The sequence below is a fragment of the Ursus maritimus genome, unplaced genomic scaffold, assembly GCF_017311325.1.
Source record: "Ursus maritimus isolate PB19 unplaced genomic scaffold, ASM1731132v1 scaffold_25, whole genome shotgun sequence".
Classification (NCBI taxonomy): Eukaryota; Metazoa; Chordata; class Mammalia; order Carnivora; family Ursidae; genus Ursus; species Ursus maritimus.
This window is the reverse complement of record NW_024425008.1, coordinates 37,932,498-37,954,409: the sequence shown is the minus strand read 5'-3', so window position 1 is coordinate 37,954,409 and position 21,912 is coordinate 37,932,498. Positions and strand designations below refer to the sequence as shown.

Genomic DNA, 21,912 nt, shown 5'->3' with positions numbered 1-21,912 from the left:
CGACAACTCCACCCCCTGGCCCGGCCTCCTCCCCGAAGCCGGGCGGCGGGCCGCAAGGGGTTAACGCTTAGCGAGGGCGGTGGCGGCCGGGAGGCGGGGGCGGGGTGTTGGTGGCGGCGGCGAGGGGAGGGGGCGCGACCCTCCCGCCGCCGAGGTCCGGCGGGTGTTTGTGGCCGGGACGCGGCCGAGGGCCCAGGCCACCCTGGCCGGAGAACGGCGGGCGGAACTTTTCCGGAGCGAGGAGTGGGGCGTCGCGGCGCCCCCACTCGCAGGGCCGCCCTGGGTTCCAACCCTTGGGAGGGAGGCCTGGAGAAAGAAGGGGGTAGGCTTCCTTTGGACCGGACTTCGCTTCGAGGCACCAAATTCTGGAGGATTTGCTTCAGGTCTTACAGGGGTCTGAGCTGAGAGTGAGGCTTCTTAAGAACTAAAGTCTGTGATGCCTCCACTTCATTCATTATTAAGGCATCGAACAAATCCATTGAAGTAAATCACACCGATTTCTTGTATTTTTAACTGTGTAAATTTGTCTGGTAAAGTTCTTCATGTTAGAGTTTGGTGGTTGAGGTATGATTCTGTTCTGCTTGTAGATTTAAATATTTTCTTGAAAGACAGCTGGCTGTGGAGAGCCTTCTACCAACCGCAGTTTAGATGCGTTTTGAAAATGTCATCACCTGAGGTATTTTTCCTTCTCTCTTCTCAAGCACCGCATGGTACTCAACAGATCCACAAAGGTCATACTGAAGTTGTCCAAGCCAAGAAATATACGCGCCGCCCCCATCCCCACCCCTGAATTTTCTGCAAATTACACTAGTGAGCGGAATGTATTTTAAGAAGTGATTGGAAGAGTGATGGGAGGTGTAAAAATCAATGGGATATAGGTATTTTCCCAGAGTAGGTGATTTCGATATTATTGAAAGAAATTAAAAATTTTAAAAATTGAGGAAAAAGGCTTAATCTTTTCAAACTTGCGTGTTGGGATTTTAAACACAACTAGTTTTTATATGGAAAGAGCTCTGAAGAGTAAGGGGATTTATTTATTTAAACGGTACTCTCCTGAGCCTTAGGGGTTCCAGAGCTCACAGGAGTTCAGCAGGGCTTACTCCCCAGTTCCTCTTTAACTGGAACTTCACTTTTAATAACTTTTATATTTTTACATATTGGGCCTTTTACAAATATTGTATTTCTGTAACACTTTACAGATTAGAAAATTGATTAGGGAGATAGTGACCCATCCCACTGCCTATTTTCTAATCATAGATGTTACCTTTATTAATGTTTCTTTGTCAGTAAATAATTTGAAGCACAAAGTAACATTGCTTGCCTGATGTTACAGTTCTGTTCTTATGTGTAACTCACATATATCTGAATAAACATTCAATCATGTAGGGATGATTACTTTTAAGCTGCAAGTTGCGGCAGTGACACGTTATTGAAACTATAATGAGACGTGCACATGGAAATTACTGAAGACATTTTTGATTGATAGCATCAAAAGGTTTTTCACATTAGTAATTTTATTATGGGAGAGGTATATAAGACCAGGAAGTTTGGCTAGCAACCTCAATATATATTTGAGAAATAACAGGGTTGAATGCTAGAATCATTAAAATTTCTTTTTTAGGGGCACTTGCGTGGCTCAGTTGGTTAAGCTTTGGACTCTTGCTCTATCCCCTGGTCGTGAGTTCAAGCCGCGCCTTGGGCACTCTGCTGGGCATGGAACCTACTTAAAAAAATTTTTTTTTCTTTTTTGGTGGAAATTTACATAAATTTATTTAAACATTCCTTTTTTAAAAACACAGGTTGTATCCTTTTATATTTTAGTTTTGAAGGGTTGGAGTGATGACCATAATTACAGTATAACCTGTTGAAGGGAACACTGTACTAGGAGATAAGAATTGTTTAGTCATGGCTGTGCCCCAAAGTATCTGTGTCCACGGACAAGTCCTTTAACCTTTTGAGTCTCAGTTTACAAATCAGTAAAGCCAAAGTGGTATACTGTACTATCAAATGCATGGCCAGTTGTTAAATTTTTTTATTCTGTTAACATTGTCTATTCAGTATGCCTTGACCAAATACCTGGTATACATATACCAGGCACTTAGATGTTTCAGTGTTCTATATCTGCATGTTATTTAAAAATAAGTGTCTTCTTTAAAAGAATTTTAAGTTGGTGATTGATCTTTCGGGATGATATTCATGTAGGTAGGCTTTATTGATTTTTCTCTTGGGATTGGGAAGTCTGGAAAAACTCTTGGGAGGAAGAAGGATGGGGATTCCACAGGAGACAAAGGGTGGTTGAGACTACAGGTTTGAACAGGTGCAGGACCCTTGGTAGTTTGATATGAAGGGCATTATAAGCACACATTATGAAGATGTTTCTGTGAGTTCAAGCTGGGTCTTGCTTATCTTGCTAATAAACCTTTGTCTGAAAATTTGTTTCCTATACCTAATTTTTTTCAAAGGAATATATAGCAACATCATATTGTCACATGGTAAACATTGCTAAGCAGTTACCAAAAACTTACAGTCTTTGAATTTGTTCAGATTATACCTAGACCATTTATTATGGTAGCTAATAGGATGTGTAGCCGATTCGGCTTAGCTGTGAATGCTTATTTATTTGATAATTTAAAACTAAAGACTGACATGTGTCCACAGGGAGCTCTTTGTCCCTGAAATGCTCACCCATGAGAGCTGGATTAATTTCTTAAGGTGTAAATCTGTGATCATGTAGATATAATCCATTATAGGGTGATATTTTGATGATTCCCCCCTTCCCCAGATGATTATCTAATTCTTGCCTGGGCACCTGTTGAGTGGTCCTGATTACTTTCCATCCTTAGATCAGAGGAAGGAGGCAGCCATGTAAGAAAGTGGCTCAAGTGGAGTCCTCCAAGAGTTAAACAAGAAGATAAAAACAAGGTGTGGCCCTGTGAAATATGTGGACCTTGGGTGAGGGGAAGGTATGAGGCAACTAGGTAAAAGTTTGTATCTTCATATACCTTAGGTAGTAGCTTTATGCCAGAATGTGTTCTTTCATCTCAAATAATGTTGGCAACATGAGCTTCATTTATTTTTGCACTATTCGCCAAGAAATTCTCTGAATTTCTACCTGGGATTATTAACCACCCTTATATGAAAGGAGCTTGGGTTAGATTATATAAAAATCAAAAGGTTGATTATATTCTTTTGCTCTTTCTAATGTCGAATGTGCTTCACATCACACAAGTAAAAATTTTATATTTTGTTGAGCCTCATTCCTTGATGATTTTGACCTTTGAGTGTCCTATTATCTATGTACTACCTAGATAATCTCTTTACCTAGCTTTTCTTTTGCTGAGGCAGGTAGGAGGAGCTAGAGAAAGGAAACGATTAAGAGGTGAGCTTCTGTACACATTTATCAAAAATGTAATAGACTTTAGATTTTTTATAAGAAACTGGGGGAAAAGTAGTAGATGTTAATATGTATTAATAGACTCCTGATACTGTGTTTATGAAATTAGAGGTGTTTTAAACATTCCTTGAATAAATGTGTGATAAAGGAGGGAGCTTGAGTTTTTATAATCGTTAATATGTTTATTTGGACTCCGTTGACCAAGTTTATGGAGTATTCATATTTAGGATCTGGATTGAAAGTCATTAGTGTTTTTGTAGCTGATATCATTTGGATTAAAATCCTATGAGAACAAACTACCTCTAGATAACAGAATAAAGGAATAATGAAAGCCACAGTGTATTGACCATTTGTCAGGCTTTGATTTTCCCACAACTCTCTGAAGTATATGATGTTATTTCTGTCTTACAAATGAAGAAATATAGACTCAGGGAATCTAAGTAACATGCCAGGATCAGAACTGCGTAGGTACAAAATTATTTTCAAAATACTTTCTGAGTGAATTTTTCCCAACTAGATGAGCCTTCTTGTTCCTAGAAGTCAAAAATTGAGAAGCTGAATGTTGATTCAGATTCCCAGAATTAAAAGACACCCTATATATTTATGTATAAATTAAGTCTTCCAATACAGGAGTCTCTTCTGAAACATTCAGAAAAGATTTAAGAAGTTAAGTTCATTTTTTCATTCCCCAAGTTTCTGAAGTCAGCAGAGCTAAATAGTTTTATGTCTTCAACTATCATTGTTTAGATTGAGGAATGGAATCAATATTAAATTCTCAAATGGTAGATATCCTTGATGAGGGATGAAGGGAAATGTTTCTAAGTACATACATTAAAGACTTTAGAGAGGAGGTGATGGTAAAATTTCCTAGTGGGGTGATTTTGGGCAAGCTCCTCGATTTCTTTAAGCCTCAGTTTTCTTTATCTGTCTTATGGGAAAGCCTTTCTCATAAGGTATTATTATTATTATTTTTTAAGATTTTATTTATTTATTGGAAACAGAGCATGAGAGGGGGGAGGATCAGAGGGAGAAGCAGACTCCCCACTGAGCAGGGAGCCCCACGTGGACTCATCCTGGGACTCCGGGATCGTGACCTGAGTCAGAGGCAGTCACTTAAACCAGCTGAGCCACCCAGGTGCTGCTCGTAAGGTATTCCTGAAACATTAAGTGAGATGATTGTGTATATAAATAGTAGCTGCTATTGAGTTTGTAAAATCTTAAGATACCAGAATAGAGATTTACTGAGTGTGAGTCTTTGAGTACAGTTTTAGCAGTGAGCCTAGAAACCATACTATAAGAGATTGAGTAGAGACTTTAGAAGAAGTTATAAAGGTTGTGGGCATATAGTATTTATATGTAAAAGTTAAACGTTAAGACGTTTGGAAGAGAAAGTTGAGTATGAGTAGATTTGTTTGACTGTATGAAGCTGGAGAGGTCATGGGTTTGGAGTTAATGGTTAGGTGGGAATAGATGGTTAAATAGAGGATAAAGAGTAAGTAATAAAGCAAAGGTGAATGCTCAGACTAGAATGATCAGTAAGGGAAGAAAGATAAGGGTTGGTATTTTGAAGAGAAGTTACAGTTTATGATTAGAAATGGGTTAGAAGATACTGCTATGGAAAAAATGCAAGAGAGGGTAAGAAAACTAAATTCTAATCAACAGTTCTTCTGAAAAAAATAGTCTTTATAGAGAAGGTATTAAGGCTTTACAGGTGGGTCCTGTGTTATTTAAGGTTGAAAAATTGTATTAAAGTAGTACAGATCTTAATCATTTCATACCCAAACCATGCTTTTAGCACTCCAGCTGGTCTTTCCCACTTTCATTTTGTGCTGCCATCTCCCTTCCCCATTCTATAAACCATCACAAACTCCTTCTAAAAAACTGTTTGTATCATATTATTTCTCTGCTTAATATGCTTTGTGATTCCCTTTTCATCTAGGAGAAAGTTTAGAATTCTTTGCTGGGCTTTTGAGACTTTCCATAATTGAACTTCAGGATTGATATATTTCTTTCTCTTTTTTTAAAGATTTATGTATTTATTTTGGAGAGAGAGTGTGAGTGAGTGGGGGGAGGGGCAGAGAGAGAATTTCAAGCAGACTCCCCACTGAGGCGGGAGCTAGACATGAGACTCGGTCTTGGGACCCATGAGATCGTGACCTGAACCAAAATCACAAGTCATGTGCTTAGCCAGCCGAGCCACCCAGGCGTCCCAGGACTGATCTATTTCAACCGAACCAGTACACTTGCCATCTCTGGAGCACACCCTGTCCTTTTACCTCAATGGGTTGTTGTTCATGCTAATTGGTAGGTTGGAATTCTTGCCCTTCTTTTTCTAGCTTTTGCTTTCCTCTCTATCAAAGCTCATTTCTAATATTTCTTCCTTCACAAAGCCATCTCTGATCTCAGTGTTTCATCTCTCATTTCTGTCCTTCTATAGCAATATCTATTGTATTATTTGCATGGCTTTAGTTGTATACTTTATTGCTGGGTATTTGTGTTCTTATTATAACTGTGTGTTCAGTTTAATTATAAAATTCGGAAGGGGAAAATACAATAACTTTTTATTATCCCCAGAGCTTACCACAGTGCCTTGTGGGTAGTAGATATTCAGATATTTTGTAAATATTAGGCAAAATCTACCTGAGACTGGAAGTGATTGCTGTAGGAGGTGGTGGAAAAGGTTCAGAGCTTTCAGGTAGCAGACATTTCAGGTAGCAGACATTTCCTACTTTTCTTCCTATATATTATTTTGGCTGAACCTGGATATTTAAGTGTGAAAATTATACATACCAGAAATGTGGCAGAGTTCTTATGTTGGTATAGAAAATTAGGTTGATTGATTCTAGACCTAAAGGTTTCATTTTAACTTCCAGTGTTTTCACTTTGAGGGTTAGTAGGACATTCATAGTCTTGCATCTCTTTCCAGAGTTTATTTGCAGATACTGTGAACTAGGCAACCTTTTAAATGGGGAGTTGTGGAGTCACAGTAATTAGATGATGTGTTAAAGAAGGGAGATAACTCTTGATGTGAACCAAAACAAATACATAATATATGAATAGTCTATGTTCATATAAACCTTAAAGCTAAATTTTAAACCGTATCAAACTATTAAACTGTTTTCAGTATTTGGAAAATGCATAGTAAAATTTCCTTTATTGAATTTTTAAATGGATAGTTTTATATAGGCAGTCTGGTTGCTAAGACTCATTTATTGGAGTATGATACTGATGAGACCAGAATCAAAAATTTAATTCTTTGTGCACCTTTTAAATTTTTCTAGCCTTAACATTAGCTACTAACAATGATAGCTAACATTATGGAGCAGTGGGCCAGGCATTATCATAGAAAAATTTTAATTACTGTCTCATTAAATCTTCCTATCTCTGTATATGAGATAGATACTATTATTACTTGTATCTTCACAGATGAAGAAATTGAGACAAAGGTTAAGTTACTTGTCCAAAGTTTCACAGCTGGTAATAGAAGCTAAACACATGTCCTTGGATTTTTCATAGTTATTGTATATATGTATCACTGTAGTTTTATTGCTCCTGCTAAAAGAAACTTTTGGCAGTTGTGATGGTTTAGAAAATCTTTGGTTATGAAGGGTATGACTACATTTCCATTGTACCCAGTGAGTGAATCTTGTGATTGAGTTGGGATCCGAGGTGGAAGGGTATACTAAATTTGAAAAGTATAGTGTCATATGTTATGTCAATTCACTTTAGAACTTTTTACCAAGAGCTATTAAATTTTGTAATATAAGAAAAATATAAGATATAGGCATAATACACAACTAGTACCACAAGCCATACACAGTTTTGCCTTATGGCTTATTCATAACTTTGCAACCCACTGACAAATGCTTTCATCAATCCTTTATTCAGATTAAATTCTTAGTGAATTTAAGAAGATAGTCTTAAACACAAGCTACCTAATTGGGTTTACAATAGAAGTTATATTATAAATGGAATATTTCAATATTAATATTTTTAAAAATAAATTCCTTGAAAGCAGGAACAGGGTTTTATTTGTTTTAAGTTGATGCTCAATATATGATTGTTTAATCTTCGTAGTCTCCTTGCTTACTTTCTGATGAACACATCACAAAGAAAATTGCACGTGAACCAGAAGTATAGCAAATTATGAGAGCGTAGGTCATGTGTAATCCATTTTATATTTAGGCTGGTTCTTTTTACTCATCTGTGATATGACCATTCAGGCAAGGATGTAGATAAATGAGGTTTTTTTGTGTGTATTTTGTTTTGAGTCAGTCTATATGTAGCCTACTTATTTTATTTAAAGAATATGTTATTCAAGAACTATTGTGCTTTTTCTAAGAATGTAATTCATTACTGATTTTGAATAAATGCCTTGGCTTTTTCTTTTTTTTTAGCACTTCTTTTCTTTAGTATCAGTGGTAGAAAATTACGTCTATTTTGATATTACGTCTATAGGAGGTGCAGCTTGCTTACTTACCTCTGTTACCAAATTTCAGAAATGAAAATATTAATGATAAGAATAAGCAAGGAGTGGCTGTACATTGTTTTTTTGGTTTTATTTTGCAAACAGAATTACAAAATTTACCAGGCTTTAGAAAAACATCTTTGCAGTATGCCATCATTCTTCAGAATGTAAATAGATGGTAAATCAAATTTTCACTTTTTATGAAGCAGTAGATTATTATCCTTGCTGAGAGTCTGTAGGGCTGTTTGGATGTTAGGGGCTGATCTTAGAAGTGGCAGTTTTTGTTCTGCTGTCAACCCACAGCTTAACCTGTATTATTCCATATCTGTCATGTTCATTTTTCTCTGTGTAAATGCTTCCTCATAGTGTAAGCAAGTACTTCCACAACTAGTCGGCCATCTAGTGTGATCTTATACTAGTTTGCTACAATCAGTAGAATAAGGAGCTCCTTAAGTGCATATGGGATTAATTCATTTTATATACAGTAAAACTCCCAGACTAAGTTAAAAATATTTTTGTCTGAAGTACGTTGAAAGTGGGTTTCCGAGCTCTCAGAAATTATTCCTTTGTGTCTAAATTACCTTATACTTTGCTTCTCATGTAGAAAACACTTTAAAAATTTTACTCATTCATGACTATTGATTGAATGATCAGATGAATAAGTAAATAGCTCAGAAAGAGAATGTATAGGCTCTAACTTCTAGTCAAAACTACATCTTTCTCTTTTGTCCCCTCCAGTATATCTTATGTGGCAGTTTACAGGAATGAGAATGTCAACTAATGATGTCAAGAAACTTTTAAAAGTCATTAACACAGGGGCGCCTGGGTGGCTCAGTCATTAAGCGTCTGCCTTCCGCTCAGGGTGTGATCCCGGCGTTCTGGGATCGAGCCCCGCATCAGGCTCTTCTGCTGGGAGCCTGCTTCTTCCTCTCCCACTCCCCCTGCTGTGTTCCCTCTCTCGCTGGCTGTCTCTCTCTCTGTTGAATAAATAAATAAAATCTTTAAAAAAAAAGTCATTAACACAATCTGAAAATCAGAGTTTTAATTGGTAAGCTGCACATGTGCATTAGAGTCCAATATTTTCTTACTAGAAATCAATTATATTTCTGTAGAGATTTTAAAAATTAGAACTATGCATTCTATAGAATAACAAATGGAAACGGTAGGATACAGTTTGTTTGCAGGTCCTCTTGTATGGGAATACCTTTTCCTCGGTAGAAAAGAATTCCTGAGTCTGTTGACAAAAGTCATGATAATGGCTATCATTCCTTTGTCCTACATATAAAACAAGTGTCTCACTATATGCAAAGTATTATGATTAGAAAAGACATGACCCCTTCCCTCATGAGTCTTAAAATCTAAAATGAGAAGAATTCATAGGGTCTTATATACTATGATAAGGGTGAAATAAGGATTCTGTGAGCTTATGACTAATGGTAGATGCATTTCCTGAGACAGGGAACTCAGTAGGAGAAGTGGCAGGGAATTGAGAAATTTATTTTAGGTCATGTCATTTGAGGTGTGGCTAATCAAGTACAGGGGGAAGTTAGATAGTATTTTTTAAGCTATTAGAAAGATGGAATTTTCACTTAAAAAAAAACCTTTTTTCTCTTACTTTCCCGACACCCTTTTCCATACACACAAAGCATCTCATCAAAACTTGTGGACTCAGTGAATGAATCTGTTTTTGAAAAATGGTTAGATTGTATGGACAGAAGTCTTTCTCTTAGAGGCAGATACTTTTTGGTTCTTTTTTCTAGCAGTGGCATTTCGTATGTGTAAAATACTTAAAATTTGCTACATATTTTGTTTGTGAATAAGCCTTTTATCATCTTAAATATTTAATAAATTTTATTTTCCCCTTCTTTCAGGTTGCCAGCATACATTTTTAAATGTACTGTCACACACGGGGTTTTGTTTGTTTTAAGCAAAAGAAAAAAGAATGGATTGGCTAATGGAGTCAGTTATTATTTTCTAGGTCAGTCTGAGTCTGAATCCTCAAATATGCAAGGTTTAAAATAGCAAACTGGAAATTGAATCCACTTCTGTAGGCAAGTTATTAAAAACTGAGAAATTTGAAATAATTAACAGATGAGGCAAATTGAGATTATGAATACTGTAGAACATTCTTAGAAAACTTTAAAAACTAGATAGCTCTGTGCTTTCCACATCTTTTCAATGTTTTGCTTATGCTGTAGTTGTAAGTGAAAATAGGTCAGTATCTAATTTTTATAGTCACTAAAACCCACCAACTAAATTGAGCTTAGATATTTTTCAGGCAATTATGTCCTTCTGAAGTTTACTTTTAAAAATTGCGCAGTACATACCTTTGTAGAAACTTAAGAGGACTACCTTATGGAGCATGTAATTCATATCACAGTACATGTCTGCAAGATACTGATACATTAAGCGTGAAGGAAATATCAAAAGCAGCAAGCTCTGTCTACACTTACTGTGTGAAACTGAGACTGCTGCTCATACCTGCACAATGTAACTATGGTTTGGGTAGTTGTAAATTTTTACCCAATTCAGCAAAGACTTTTTTTAAATGATATTTGGTAGAAAAAAGATAACTTGTGTCATGGACTTCATGGAAATACAGTTTAGCCTAGAAGAACTGTATCTGACTGACTTTGGTTGGTTTGCTTGTTCTCTTTTGGTTTGCTTTTTCAAATTTCATTTTTTAAGGTTTTAATTTAGGGCATTAAATTTAGGTATTATTTAACTTAGTAAGAGTCTTGCATTATAATTTATTTGGATGAAATTTGGTTATTTGGAAAAATATTTTATTCAAAGAGTGAAGTCAGTATTTAATTGAAGCTATAAGATGAAATATTGGGCAGCTGAGGAAGTTTTCAGATAATCTTTGAAAAATTTTAATATAGTATATTACATGTTGCTCCATATAATCTGTAGTCATCTTTTAAAATCTTTTAATGGAAAATAAAATATAGATACAGAAAACCATACAAACCCATAGCAGTCTTTTTAAATGACTTTATTGAGATATAACTCACATAGCATAAAATTCACCCATTTAAAGTCTGCAGCTCAGAAGTTTTTAGTGTATTCACAGAATTGTGCAACCATTAACCACAATTTAATTTTAGAACATTTACATCACCCCCAAAGAAACCTTGTACTCATTAGCAGTCACTCCCCATTCTCCTCTCCCCCAGCCCTTGTCAACCACTCATCTACTTTCTGTCTCTATACATTTTTTTGGATATTTCATATAAGTACAGTCTTGATAAGTTTTTGATCAGTTAATTTCTAGCCTTTATAAACATCTTGTATATCTTATGAGCTGAACCAGTGGTGAGTAATGTAGCCTCCTTATATAGCTTAAATAATGATTGTTTCCTCCTCCTCTGACCAGGAATAATTAATTCAGTAATTGGAAGACTGATTCCAACTTTAAACCAAGAATCAGCCTCTTCACTAGTATTATAAGTTCAAAGAGTGTATAACATTAGTCCTCATCCAGAAGTGCTTTTTCCTGGGGGTTGCTCATTAGTCCCTCAGCGTTCCCTGAAGTGTTGCTCTAGTAGCCATTTCTCTTCTAAAGTTGCAGGCTCAGGCTTGCTTGCATGAGCTCACTGAAATGTTTCCCCTAGCAGCTGACTTGCCTGAACTCTACCTTCTTACTCCCCTAAACCCAAGAATGAGAAAGGCAAGAACAGGAAAATAGAAGAGGAGATTGAGATTGATCAGGCTGGGGAGGGACAGAGTTCTCCTCATGAGAACAGGAATAGAAATGGTACAGAATTTGCGAGGAGACTGAGTTTGTGAACAGAAGAATAAAACTTGGAGGTTGCTTAGGAGAGAATAAGACCTAGAAGGAAGAAAAAAAAGGCAGAGATGTTATGTAGTAGAAGATAAGATTTTTTTTTTTTAATTCTCCGTTCTGAACTTTGAATTTTAGTCATAATGTCAGTGAAGCACAAATGATAATTCCATTTTCTGATGAGGTTTAGTACCCTTGACGTATTTTCTTTCCAGAACTTTGTATAGGAATTTAAAAAGTTGAATTATGGTTTTTTTTGGGGGGGGGTTATTTGAAGATCTTCAGGTTTGAACCAGTGTAGCATGGGTGACCCTTATCACCTTGGGATACTTTGGAGAAATCCCACAGAGAAGTAAATGGCACTGTCCCTTGAGGCTTTTCAAATTGGAGAGGTAGAATCCTGTTCTGGATGCCTCCATACTCAGTGGACTACTTCAGGGATCTAGATTAGCCAGGGGAATGGCGCTAATTGAGAGATTGCTGCTGCCAAAGAAAATCTAATTTGATTTGATAGAGCAGGGGCTTCTGGTTGGGCTAGGACTGTTATGGGATTTTAGGTACAATCAGTAAAAGTGCCCCCCATAGAGCCATAGTCATACATACAGCTTTAAAGGAGTAAAGTCCTGTAATAAGCAGACTCAAAATTTGGGAGGAGGGGAATGCAAACTAATGGGAACTGTTTGTATTTGTATTTTATATCTTGGATGATATGTTTAAAACCCCATAATCAGTTCCTTATCAGAAATATTGCCTACAGTATTTTGTATATAACTTTCTAAAGGAGCAGGTGATGGAGATACTTAATTTCTTTAGAGCAATGAGATTCATTATTTCACATATAAAATGTTATCTGATTTGAATGAGTATTTTTAGTATTGGAAACCAAGTTTACACTATTATATTTTTTTTAAATAAGTATTTCTATTCAAAAGAATGCTATAGGGGCACCTGGGTGGCTCAGTCGGTTAAGTGTGTGCCTTTGGCTCAGGTCATGATCCTAGGGTCCTGGGATGGAGACCCTCGTCTGGCTCCTTGCTCAGCGGGGAGCCTGCTTCTCCCTCTCCCTCTGCCTGCCACTCCCCCTGCTTGTGTGCTCTCTCTTGCTTTCTCTCTCTCTGTGTCAAATAAAATCTTAAAAAGAAAAAAAAAACCACACCTCTTTCTTCATAACTTTTACAGATTACTTGTAGGAGAAATTTAAGAGTATTTGTTGATTTAACTGACTAATCTAAAATTGAGCTTTATTAAAAGAATATTTAACCAGAGAAACCTGTGAAAATATTTTAGGCCTGAGGGAGATTGGAGTAACATTCCAGAGGCCTTAAGCCCTGTGAGCTGCAAATTTATGGACCCCACAAGAAACTTCTACCTCTCCCTAAAGTAAAGATATACAAATTTAAAGATTGCTGTGATTTAGGTATATTTAGAAAATGAGATACCAGAGGAGCGTTTGTTAGATTAAGCTGTACCTTATAGAGGAAGGTGCCGTTATTTTGCTGGTGTTTTCTGATTCTCTCAGTGGAATAAATGTTGCTTGAGAGTGTAAAGAACTCTGCTACTACCATAGCCATATTCTAGGGAGTTGGCATCGACAGAGAGATTAGTTAACAGTTTTTGGGCTTTCAGAGGCACTCTAAAGTCTGAGTCTTAACTTACAGCTACTTCTGTGGACTATGTATGCTACTTAACTATTTATTGTTGGAGAATTTGATTTTCTTTTCTCCTTCCCGTTTCCCCCTCATCCTTTGGTTGTAGGTTTTTTGAAGTGAACATAATTTTATTTCTTTAACTCAGTGAACTAAATTTATTGCATTTGTTTCTAATCTGTTGTCATCCTTTGAAATTTTAATATCAATGATTTTCTTAATTTCCAAAAGTGGTATTTAATTCTTTCCCAGTTTCCTTGGTAAATTTTTAAATAATTTCTTCTCATTTTCCTGGTGTGTGTGTGTGCTTGTGTGAAAAGTCTTGTTAAATGTTTCATACATAGTTATTTTATATCACATATTTGTTATGTCACTCCTGTTCATTGCAGCCTGTTCCCTTGTATATTTGGTGATTTTTTTTTCTGTGAGCTCAAATTTGATTAAACACAACATTCCTTCATCATCAGTATAACTGTCTACAATTTTATTTCCTCTTTTTGTAGCATAAAAAAGTTTCGTTTTCTTTTTTATATTTAATATCTACTTTAATCAGCCAAATATTTCAGTGAGGACAGTTCCTTGTATCTCACTACTGGAGTTACCTTTCTTGCTAAGGTATGTCTTTTAGTAATCTTTTCAGTAACAGAGTGTGGCCTATAAATGTCTGTACTTTTCATCTGAAAGTATATTTTATACATTATTTTCCTTTTTTTATAGCAAATAAAGAATTCTTGGTTAATAGGTCCCCCCTTCCTATTAGTACCCTCAAGATATTTCATTGTTTTATGAAACTTGGATCTCTGAGAAGTCTGGTTTCTACCTAGTTGTTAGGCCTTTGTATTTAATTTTTCTCTCTACCAGTTTTTAAAAAGATTCCTTTTCTGTATCCTGTCACCACTATTCACTGTGTGACCTTGGGCAAGTTCTAAACAGAGATGATGAGAGCGTATCTGTATTGTAAGGGGTTGTAGCAGTCATTACATTAATATATGTAAACTATATGCAGGACAGAACCCTGTTTTTTAAGTGTGGTATAAATATTAGTATTTGTTCTACCTACTTGATATCCTGAACACACGCTCATATGCCTAGGAGGTATATGTTGTGCTGTATGGAGGTACTCTTTGAAATACATTGTTATTTGAAGACGCCTATCTTTCTTCAATTCTAGAAAATTCTTTAACCTTTATATTTTTCTTTTTCTTTTTTTTTTTTTTTAGATTTGAAGTAATCTCTGCGCCCAACATGGGATTCAAACATACAACCCCGAGATCATGCTTTACCCACTGAGCCAGCCAGGTGTCCCTGTATTTTTGAATATTGCTTTTCCAGTATTCCTTTTTAATCTCTATGTTATTTTCTAGGCAGTTCCAAAGTATCATTTTTCAATTTACTAATTAACCCCTTGACTTTATTCAGCTAGAGTTTACGTGGCCTCAGTTGTTTTTATTTCTCAGTGAATGTTTTTCTCCCTTTCAGATTCTCCCTCTCTAATAGACACCTATTCTGGTTTGATTTCTGACGATTTTTCCTCTTCATGTCTATTGTCTTTTTTAACTTTGGAAGGATCCTAAACACACATTTTACGTTATTTTCAGATTGTTATTTTTCCTTCTAGTTTGAATTCCTACAATTGTTGATTTTGTTGGCTGTCCATCATAGTTTTTTTTTTTTTTTCCTCATGTGTTTTGGAGTTTGGTTTTTGTTCTCTTACTAAATGGAAGTTTTTTGTTTTCTTTGTTTTCACCCTTCTTATCCAGTGTTTTTGCATGTGCCTACATCTTGGCCGTGGGGTGCCCAGTCTGAAACCATGTCTTATGTTGGAGGTGTGGTTCCTGATTCTTGATAAGATCAGGATCAGGCTCTCTCCAAGAAAAGACACAGACTAGAAGAAGAGCTATACTCTTCTGCTCTTTGGGCACCTAACTTCATCTAAACTATAGCTCCAGGTGATAAGGTTAGTAAGTAGCTTTTCCCAGCTCCTTTTATAGGCAACAGACCCCTCCACCCCAGGCATGAGTTTCAGTGAGCTTGAGTTCTATCCCAGCTTTGCACAGGGCGTTTTTAATTGGTTACCATCCCTACAGGATGTAGACTCTTCTCCATCTCTGTTAGTTGAACCCAGGAGGCTCGTAGTTTCAGCTTCACAAAAAGCTTTGTATTTTAATAGTTTATCTTTAGCAGGTGACTTGGTCTTCTTAATTTTGTTTTATAGTTCATTTATTTTAAAAATATTTTTAGAATAGAAGGGTACTTCAGAGTGTGCATATAGAAAACCATTTAAATGGAAGTCAACATTTAAAATTAATGTGTGTCCACATATCCTTTAAAAAGGTGGCAGTTTACTCTTCTACCTATGAGAAGCATATATTTTTTTTTACTCCTTTGCCAATACTGGACACTATAAATTTTTAATCTTTTTTTAAAGATTTTATTTGTTTGAGAGAGAGAGAACATGCGTGCAAGAGCCTGAGCAGGGGGAGGGGCAGGCAGAGGAAGATGGAGAAGCAGACTCCCCCCTGAGCAGGGAGCCAGTCTCAGGGCTCAGTCCCAGGACCCTGGGATGATGACCCAAGCCGTAGGCAGACGCTTAACCCACTGAGCCACCCAGGCACCCCATTTTTAAGCCTCGATAATGTGTAAAAAATAAATCTGTGTTTAATGGCTAGTGAGGTTAGTTATTACTCCATGTACTTATTGTCCATTTGTATTCTTTGATGAATTGCATTATCTGTTCGTGTTCTTCGTTTCTTTCCCTTCAAAGTGTTCATTTTATTGCCTTATAAGAGACTTCTGTCTATTTTAGGAATATTAACTTTACCATATATATTGCAAATACTTGTTTTAAAGGTATGTGCCTCTCAAGCTTATGAGCTTGGTTTTATAGTGTAGAAGTTTTATTCCTCTGGAATTGCTTTTTATTTCTTTAAAAGACTTACGAAGTCTTTTTTTCCCCAATGGCAAAAAAATGTCATACTTAGATTCTTTCCTACAATAAAATTATAGAAATATTTGCCTGGATGTACTTGTATGGTTTTATTACAGTATTTCAAACTTAAATCTTTAATTACCTGGTATTTATTTTAAGATGTGTAATAGGAATTCAGCTACTTTCCATGGGAGGGCAGGATTGAAATAGGCCAGCTGTTTTAACACCATTTATTGAATTTTTGTTCCCACAGTTGTCTTTCCAGAGTCTCAATTCTGTTCCACTTACGAATCCTTTTAGTATTCCCTCTTAAATAACATAATTTGAAATTATTTTAATATTAGATGTGACAAATGCTGATGTTTTTTAGAATGTTTTGGCTATTCCCAAACATTTATTCTTTCATATGAATTTTGGAATCATTTCATCAAGGTCTGGGAACAAAAAGACCCAGTTGTGGTTATACTAAATTTATTGATTAAGAAAGGAAGGTTAACTGTCTTGGCAATATTGAATCTTCCTGTCTCAGAAATAGGAGTGTCTTTTATTCTGAAGCTCTCTTCTTAAAGGTTCTGAATATTTCTTTGATTATTTATTTAGATATAAAGACATATTGGCATTTTTTTCTTTACTTTCTAAGTGGTTATTTTTAATAGTTTTCTTAAGGATTTTCTGTAGTCAGATAACCTTATTGAACTTTTTTTCCTAATATTGTTTTAGATTTTGAGTTTGCCATCACATAGTTAATATCTGCAAATAGCAATTTGATCTTTCATAATTTTATGCCTTTTAAAAAAATCTTAACTGTATTGATTATTATTTCTGGACCTTGCTAGATATTAGGGATAAGAATAGGTATCCTTGTGTTCGTTTCTTTTCTGGGACTTGTTCTAATCACTATGTTTCCTCTTTGGCTTGAAATATAGATTATCATATTATAGAATGAATTTTATCAGATGAAAATTCGATCATGTGGTTTTTTTCCTTTGAACTTTTTTATTTTTATTTTTTATTTTTTAATTTTATTTAGGGGCACCTGGGTGGCTCAGTCGTTAAGCGCCTGCCTTTGCTCAGGGTGTGATCCCAGCGTTCTGGGATCCAGCCCCACATCAGGCTCCTCCGCTTGGAGCCTGCTTCTTCCTCTCCCACTCCCCCTGCTTGTGTTCCCTCTCTCGCTGGCTGTCTCTCTCTCTGTCAAATAAATAAATAAAATCTTTAAAAAAAATTATTAGAGCGCTTGGAAGAGTGGGATAAGGAGCAGAGGGAGAGTGAGAAGCAGACTCCCGGCTGAGCAGGGAGCCTGCCCCCCCCCCCCCCCCGGGGCTTGATTCTGGAACTCCAGGATTATGACAGGAGCTGAGGGTAGACGCTTAACTGACTGAGCCACCCAGGCGCCCCCCTTGGGATTTCTTTTTTAAAAAGATGGCAAATTAATAAGTCTCTGAATGTTGGCTCGTAGTTAAATTCTTTTTTTTTTTTTTTAAGATTTTATTTATTTATTTGACAGATAGAGACAACCAGCGAGAGAGGGAACACAAGCAGAGGGAGTGGGAGAGGAAGAAGCAGGCTCCTAGCAGAGGAGCCCAATGTGGGGCTCGATCCCAGAACGCTGGGATCCCGCCCTGAGCCGAAGGCAGACGCTTAACCGCTGTGCCACCCAGGCGCCCCTCGTAGTTAAATTCTTAAGATGAGCTCTTCTAGGTGATTTGCTTATACTTAGGGTTTTTTGCATCCGTGTTACTATGTTTGGATTATAGTTTTATTTTTTGGTACTGTCTTTGACAGTTTTTAATCAGGATTACTGTTTTAAGGCTTGCAAGATCTTGGTTGTGAAATTGTCTGATACACTTGTTTTTAATAACTTTATTTTGGAAACAATTTAAACTTACAGAAAATTTGAAGAAATAAAGGTACAGTGAACTTTCATATTTACCTAAATGACTACTTTTTTCCCACATTTGTTTTATACGTTTTCTTTTTTCCCTCTTTGTGTATGTACGCATACATACTCTTTTTGCACACACATATATAAGCCAGTGCACAATTGCACGTTAAACTTTATTGTCCTAGCTCCTTGGTCTTCTTTAACCTGGAATGGTTCTTCTGCTTTTTTTATTTTGTTTTTCATGAGCCCTAGAGTTCTTTTGAGGGTTAGTTCTTTGATAACTTTCTCATTTTGTTCCAGAGTTACTGGTCTCTATTTCATCACTGCTTGAAAAAAATTTGGTAATTTGTTTTTCAAGAACATTGTCTGTCTCCTCCATATTTTCAAATTTATTAGCAAAGAATTGTACGGTGTGTTTTATAAAACAAACACCTGTCTCAGAGGCAGGCTGTATGCTTGTTTGGTTTCTAATTTTGAATAATAGTTTTTCTCAGACTAATTAGTGGTTTACGTGTTTTACTCATTTTTCACTCATATGACATCACGTTTACGTAAATTTTTCTTAATATATTCCTTAATATATTTCTTTCCTTAGGTCTGTGTGTATGCATGTGGTTGGTCTTTTTACTTTTTGGGTTGAGATTTAATGTACTGATTTTCACCTTTTTTACTAAGAAAGTGTTAGTTTTCCTGAGTAACGTTTGGTCACCTCTCATAAAATTTGATATAAGGTTTTACTTATCATTATTGTTTCTAAATATTCTGTAATTGTAAAAATGTACAAACTCACTGCAAGGTTGATGAGAAGCATGCCTTTAAAGCAATTTCCAGATGTTTAAAGTTTTCTTCTTTCTTCATTGTTACCAACATCTACTATTACCGTTTTAAAGTCAGATAATATAGTCTGTGTCATTTGTTTTCTTTTGTGGGGGGTGGGGCGGTGGTTCCTGGAGTAGGGTGAATGGGAGTATGTTAGGAAACTTGACAGCTTTTGTTTTCCAATATACAATCAAATAAATGCTTGGTTTTTAATGTTTTAAGCATATTTGAACAGAAAATATAGTTTTAATTTCAGCACATAGTATTTTTGAAGGGTTGTATGAATTATCTGGCATAAAAGTATTTTAAGTTATAATTTTAGAGTACACATCAGTTAAAAAAAGATAGTCATTGTATTTATTAACTTATTCCTTATGCTTTTCTTTCTCTGAAATTAAAATCACAACCCTTGACTTCTTTTTTTCTAATAATTTTTTTAACTTTTTTTTTTTAAGATTTTATTTATTTGACAGAGAGAGATACAGGGAGAGAAGGAACACAAGCAGAGGGAGTGGGAGAGGAAGAAGCAGGCTTCCCGCTGAGCAGGGAGCCCTATGTGGGGCTCAGTCCCAGGACCCTGGGATCATGAACTGAGCCAAAGGCAGACACTTAACAGCTGAGCCACCCAGGCACCCAACCCTTGACTTCTGTTATACAGTTGACCCTCGAACAACATGGAGGTTAGGGGCACCAGTTCTCCACATGGTCAAAAATTCACATATAACTTATGTCTTCCCCGGAACTTAACTATTGATAGCCTGCTGTTGACTAGAAACCTTACTGATAACATAAACAGTTGATTAATATATATTTTGCATGTTATTTGTATTGTATACTGTATTCTTAAAATAAGCTCGAGAAAAAATGTTAAGAAAATCATAAGAGAAAATAATATTTTATAGTACTGTATTTATTTAAAAACAATCCATGTATAAGTGCACCTCGCAGATCAGACCCATGTTTTTCAAGGGACAGTTGTATTTGCATAGTGTATGTTGTCCACCCCAAAGTCCTGGATACTCTGACATCTCCATTTATTGAATTTCTGGTTTTGATTAATCTCTTGGCATTAATCTTTCTTTAAATAGGTTTTCCATTAATGGTACATAGATGATACTTTTTTTTTTAAGCTTTATTTATTTGAGAGAGAGAGAGAGAGAGAGAAAGAGCTTGAGCATGGGGAGGGGCGGAGGGAAAAGGAGAGAGAATCCACAAGCAGACTCCTCGGCTGAGCACAGAGCCTGATGGGGGGCTCTATCCCAGGACCCCAAGATCATGACCTGAGCTGAAATCAAGAGTTGGCTGCTTAACCGACTGAGCCACGCAGGCACCCCTGGATGATACTTTTTTAGTATTGGCATAGTTCATGATATCTTTTCTGTTACCTTCACATATAAATGCCAACTTTGCTGGGTATAGAATTCTGGGAATATCCCTCTTTACCCTCAACATTTATAGGCCTTACTTCATTATATGGCCAAACTTCAAAGAAGTTTGAGGCCAGCCTGATTTGTTTTTGTTTTTATTTTTCTAAATTGTATTCTTGAAATTCATTATCAAAGTATACTTTGGCATTGAACCCTTTCTACTAAAATTACTACTTGATGAACACTTTCAATCATCAATTCAAAATTTCCCTCAGTTTGGGATTAATTTCTTTTTTCTTTGAAGTTTTATTCTCCATTATTTGGTTTTCTGTTTACAGTACACTAATTAAATTGTTGGATCTGCATTGTTTGTATCTTCAATCTACTCACTTTTATCTCTATTTTTACCTGCATACAGGATGATTTTTCTCTTATTTTTAATTTTACCCCTTGCAGATGTTTTCTATAGGTTCTTTGCACATTATTGTTTTGCCATTTAAAACATTACAATAATTTTTATCTCTTAAATTTCTTTCCTTAGTTCTATTAATACTTTTTATACTCCAGTTTCTTATTTGTCATACACATTTATTCTCTTACCATTCTAGAGGGCACAAGTCCAAAATTCGTTTCACTGGGCCAAAGTCAAGGTGTTGGCAGGAATGTGTTCACTCTGGAGGCTTTAGGAAGAATGCAGCATTCCTTGGATTGTAGCCATGTATCACTGTAATCTTCAAGGGCGAGCATCATCAAATCTCTCTTTGCTCTGTCTTCACTTCACTTCTCCTCTGTGAAAGTTCTTCCTCTGCCTCTCTTTCAAGGACACTTGTGATTGCAATTTGGGGCTCCAGTATAATCCAAAATAATCCGCCCATTGCAAGTTTTTTAACTAATCATGCCTGCAGAGATTCCAAATAAGGTAACATTGTAGGATCCAGGCCTGGTACCTTTGAAGCCATTATTCAGCTTTTTTTTTACAGGTATCATTTTGTTTTGCTACTTCGAGATGAGATTGGCCACTTCATGAAAAATCAGATTAGAGTAAATCCTCATGGATTGTATGCTGTTATAGTCACAGGTGTTGTCCTCTTTATCAGATGATGCAAGCTCAGATGCCGTGCGGTCCATGAGGAGTAGTAGGGGCACTGGAGAATGCATGTTGTTCGGGGGCAGGGGCTAACAATATATGTGAAGATCACATTCAGGCTACCAGCTTGTAGTCCTAGTTGGTAGCTGGTTTTTTCATTTTCTACAAGTTGATTTTTCTGTTGTAAAATAATTTTATCTCATAATCTTCATCTTGGTGTTGAGAATAAAAATTTTTAAGTAGAATTCATCAGTATGATTTTAGACTGAAGTATTACTTACTAATCCCATTTTACCTAGGTATTCCTAGAACTTTAGACTCCTTGCTTCTACATTTTTCAGAACAAGGTAATTGTTCTGAAATGGTTAATCAAGGTTGTTTATTTATCAATGAAGAGAGTTAGAAATTAAGCTAGGGGCACCTGGGTGGCACAGCAGTTAAGCGTCTGCCTTTGGCTCAGGGCATGATCCTGACGTTCTGGGATCGAGCCCCACATCAGGCTCCTCCGGTATGAGCCTGCTTCTTCCTCT

General features: G+C 36.2%; 1 protein-coding gene across 1 annotated transcript in view; it reads left to right on the top strand.

The window, feature by feature from the left end:
* The window catches only part of PPM1A (protein phosphatase, Mg2+/Mn2+ dependent 1A), a 38,701-nt gene that overhangs the window by 263 nt on the left and 16,526 nt on the right, over positions 1–21,912 (top strand). The gene's annotated exons all lie outside the window — the stretch shown is intronic.